Source organism: Micrasema longulum, unplaced genomic scaffold (assembly GCF_059751315.1).
Source record: "Micrasema longulum isolate JH-2025_06_02 unplaced genomic scaffold, ASM5975131v1 h1tg000075l, whole genome shotgun sequence".
NCBI classification, from domain to species: Eukaryota; Metazoa; Arthropoda; class Insecta; order Trichoptera; family Brachycentridae; genus Micrasema; species Micrasema longulum.
Genome location: NW_028277282.1, coordinates 42,234 through 47,290, shown reverse-complemented (window position 1 = coordinate 47,290; position 5,057 = coordinate 42,234). Strand labels below are relative to the sequence as shown.

Sequence of the window (5,057 nt, the reverse complement as noted above, 5' to 3'; positions counted from 1 at the left end):
CAATCAAAACGTACCAATAAGCATAGAAGATAGATTTCAAATAGATACAATAGAAGCAAAAAACACAAAAAAAAATATAGAAATACCAAGTAGGTACTAATATAGTCCTAGGATATTTTACTGGTAATAACTTTATGGTTGGTTATAGTTTATTCGATTTTTATGTGAATGCGAATAAGATATCTGTAGTCTGTGAAGCGAATCATGGTTCGTTCCCGGTGTCATGCATGGTTTTGCCCCGACCAATATTTTTGTACTTTCAAGGGTCTCGTCTGCAAAAACTACAAGGATAACAGAATATCTAAAATTATGACTGGATTGCCCGTTTTGTCGACTACCGAAAATATCGGGTGGGGTGCAAAGGGGGGGGGGGGTTGCGAGTCGATATCACAGCGTTTCGCGTAGTGGTTTATATAAGACGGCGCGCACTCAATTTATTTGTCTCTCCGGAACGAGTTGGTGGATTTTAGTGATTAAGTATACGATCTAAAGCATAAACAAACCTCTCCGACTATACTTGCAAACACCACAATCAACTTAACGTTTGTACGTCAACTAAGTTCAACGATTATGCCCTACGTTCTATATGTTAGTTACCATCGACCAGTTATTATTCATAGGTTAGCCCTTTTGCACTAATGATTTCGATAAACAAATGTTATATTATACTGTAATTTTTTTTTCTGACTAACAAAACAAAAGAATCTTTTGATTACAAGAGTTACATATGTAAGATTATCTAGAAATATTTCTGTTTTTTGAGTTGTTGAGTTTTGAGAATAGGTGTCTCAAGAGAATGAAAAAATAAAAAAAGGGACGCAGCAAAATTCAGTGACAACTGTCATCAAGCGGAGAAGCCGTTGTATAAATAAATGTATATTCACCTTTTTTATTTATTAAACACGGTTTGAAATTTTCCACCATAATATTTTTGTACTGCAGAAACCTGCGGTGTTTAAATTATAAAAAATATTATTTTTATATATCTTATTACACCATTTACCAACATTCGTTACTTGATGTCCGAAAATCTTCTATACAATATATGTAAGGAACGCCCATAAGCCATATATTCATATTTTATTATGTCGTAATAAATATGAAAAACTAAAATACTTACATGCATGGTATTACTAACAAATGTGTAAATTTATAAATTTACAATTTATAGATTTATAAATATTTATACATGGTTCAAACTTTAAACTGGCTAGAACACCCCAGTAGGGAGGAGAAAAAGCCATTTAAAAAAGAAGAAGACTTGACATCTGTTTCCTTGGCTATTGGTTTGTTTTATATTGTTTGTTGTCTTAGCTTCAAATTTCAATTTCAAATAAAACTTCGACTGTTGACAGATGTTGGTGAAATTAACGATTTTAATTTTACTGAACGTAATGTCCTCGTTTTACTAACGTGTGATTGAAAGAAATTACAATTTAATTTTAAAATAAGAAATGGAAGATTTACTTATTAAAACCCAACATATAGCCAAAATAGGTGTGAAAATTATTATATGTACTTGATTTGAATTTGTTTGATCTTAGACATTTCGACATTATTTCAATTATGCAAAACAGATTTTGACAAACTATTCTGTACGCGTAATTTATTTTAAAAAAGTAACTTTATTTAAAGCTCGATAGCAAAGTTACGTTATTTTGAAAAAAAAGAATCTCTCATTTTCAATCGAAAGTCTATAACGAAACTTATTTTGCGAAGGTATTTTTTTTTTCTTTTCAAATGTGATTATTTATTTTATAGCACACCCAATTAAAGAAATTCGTCTAAGATCATTGTACAGCTTATTTTCTAAGTTGGAATATGGACTAAAATTTGACGATGAATTGAATCGTTCTAAGGAATTGATTGGACTTTTATTTCGATGGTTTGATTACGGAGATACCGAATATCAGGATAAAGCATTGAACATACTTCTTCGTCTTTTAAAGGTATGTTAAAAAAATATTATGCAGATTTCTGAGATGTGTAATGTAATCATATGTATTATTTGCACTGGGGTATAATTAAATAGAGATGACACTTCCTAAAACGTGAATTTGAAATCGTGCTCTGAAAATTATCGAGCAATGTTGCTGTGCAAAACGCATAGAAGAGTAAAAAGAAATAGCCGTTTATGCCGCTTACTCTGAATTCAAGGCTGTACGCCGCGCTCTTTCGCACTACACATTTGTTTAGCGTATAAAAGGAAAAACACTATTTCCCACCAAATACAAGATAATCTCCGGAACCTATGTTGAATGGAACACAAATCAGGTGCTAAGTGCGGCATCTGTGAAGCTTTCGATAAGGTCAATCATAATCTTTTATTTTTTGAGGAGGATATGAATGGTGACATTAATTTATAATAAATATAAATTATTTTATTTATTTTCCCATAATGAGGAAGTTCATTGGTTTTTTTTTAACTGTTGATAGACCATGGAACTAAATTTAAAAAAATGTATCGTATTATCAGCGTTATGATTTTTTAAAGTTTTGTATTTCTGAAATTAACTTGCGTGTGCCGTCTCAAGTTCTCTTCCCTTTCATTTAGGTCAGTTCTGCCGATTGGTCCGTTGAATTACTGTAAACCGGGAATCTTTCATAACTCTCTTATCATTGATTGATTCATGTCATTCAAAGTAGTTTGTTTTTATAATTTATTTTTTTTCGTACATTTACTTTCCTGTACAATTTAATGCTCTAATTTTTCCCGCTCGTAAGAAAACATTTTTTGTATCCAATTTCCCGTAGGGCTGAAGTTCCTCATCAAAACATCTATAAAATATTATTATTGATTGTCAAATATAATGGTAATCACTTATATAGACGATTCGCCCCCGATGGATGCTCATGATATCCTTGTTCAGATTAACTTTAATGTACCTCACCGTAACTTGCATACCATGCTGTCATTGCTGTGGGAAATTTTAGAACCAACGTCGGATTATTTTCCCCTCTGCCAAGGATCCTCAGAACAGTTAACTCACTAAACAGTACTGTCGATATGTTGCTACAGCAAAGGCAAGCATTAAAGAAGCAAGCGGTGTTATCACTCCTAACATGAGATGACACACTTGCCATGTCTGCCTAGATCATGCCATGACTATACCTATTGTACATTTAAATAGATTCTAAGATTGTCTAGGTTAAGTCTATTCAATGTATTATATATCAGCCAATCTGTCAATCAAATAAAAAAAAGTGACTGCTCGAGTTTTAACCCAGTGATAAAAACAATGAATTTTAATTGATACTGCACAATTATAAAATTTGTTTTTTTTCAGGCATCATGTGGAGACATATTAATAAAACATTTTTCAATAAGTATGTTGCGGAATGATCTGAACAAAATAAAAGATAAAGTGAATCCACTCTATTTAGATCTGTATCAAGATATAGTGAAATTCCTTAGTTCAAGAAACATATCTGGAAATGAGGACAGTTTAAATATTCCTGATTTGGAGATGTCTCCAAGCTTTGTGTAAGAATTTTTATTTTTATTGAATGACCATGGGACTCATCATAATTTAACATGTTGTCTGTCCCTTATATTTATTTATTTTATTTTAATTCTTATGTGTGCTCTAATAATAACATTGTTTATATATTTCATTTATAAATTGTTTAACACGTATGTCTTAACAATAAGTTTGAATTTTGTTTTTCTTTCTCTATAAATGTTTTTCCCATATTGTAATATTTTGTACTGACTTACGTAAAATTGAATTTTGTGACTTCGCCTTTTTTCTAAATCGTAGTCTTTTCTCTGGTATTATGATTACGTTCAAGTTGGCTTTGATAATTCTTTTTCCAAAATTTGGTGTTTTTCTTTAGAATAAATAATTTTATACATAAATAATATCATGGTATTGTAAAATCGCCTCGGCCTCGTGGTGTAATGGTCAGCGCATTTGCCTACCATGCAAGAGGTCTCGGGTTCGATTCCCAACAGGGTTAATATGAAATATTTATTTAATAGGGTGTTTTCACACTAAAATATTTCATAGTCCCTGGACTGGTACCTGAAGCGTAAGACTGATCATCTTACCTTCATGTAACAAAAATGATCAAGATATGCTGCGATTGGTGTGCCAATGCAGTGTCCTATGCACCATTAGGTGCGGATAGGGGAAAGAGAGAAGAAGAAAAAGAGATTGTAAAATATTATTTGCCTATAATGTTAGTATTTTTAATGAATTTAATGTGGACTTTACCCTTGTGTATCTGTTTTAAAAAAAGAATAAGTTGTTACATTCCATTTGCATGTATAATATCTATTAGATTTTTGTTATATACGTCATTACTATTATGCAATTAAAATTACGTGATAATAATATTAGCTTCCTTCTCTATGATATTTTCTGTGCGCCACCTTTAAAAATATGTTGAAAATTCACTTATACTCCGAGCATAAGGCAAGGGTTGTAGCCATTACACTGCAGGGGCCGCCATATTATATTTATTTTTCTATCCTGTATTTAATGCATTTATTTGCAAAATTTAAATACTTGTCTTGTTGTGAGACTTACATAGCTTTTTTTTCTTCTATTGATTAAAATGCATGTAGGAATCAAATATTATTTTTATTTTGTATATTTTAAACGCCCTCAGCAGGCTTCTACATTTAAAAAAAATTTATTAGAATGATGGAAGAAATATGGATGTTTAAACATAATCAAAATGCTGAATGTTACGCAGTGCATTTAAAAAAAATAAGAAATATTCAAAAATAAATCTTATGATTTACCTAAATATTAAAATAAAAAAAGACATTTTCATTGAGTTGTAAAAACTGACTTTTAGAAAATGGGAATCAAGTTGTGGTAGAGCTGGGTTCGAACCTCAAACCTCTGATCTGTGAGTCTGCGACACTAGTCACGAGACCACAGCCCACAACCTCAACTACATCCGCAACCACAACTTAAACCAGCCAGTGACAGGTCGTAAGCCCTGTAAATGCCTAGACTTCCAAATATCTTTCTCTAACATGTTCTCCATCTTTGTTGTAATATGTTAATGTTTATAATTCTCTAGGGGATGAAATACAGTCATTT

At 31.5% G+C, this 5,057-nt stretch overlaps 1 long non-coding RNA gene across 1 annotated transcript; it reads left to right on the top strand.

The window, feature by feature from the left end:
• The first annotated feature begins 1,361 nt into the window (after positions 1-1,361).
• On the top strand, positions 1,362-3,437 carry LOC148284938 (uncharacterized). Its single transcript, XR_015823390.1, has 3 exons — positions 1,362-1,497; positions 1,762-1,949; positions 3,288-3,437. It is a non-coding gene; the product is annotated as an uncharacterized LOC148284938 (long non-coding RNA).
• Positions 3,438-5,057: the final 1,620 nt, after the last annotated feature.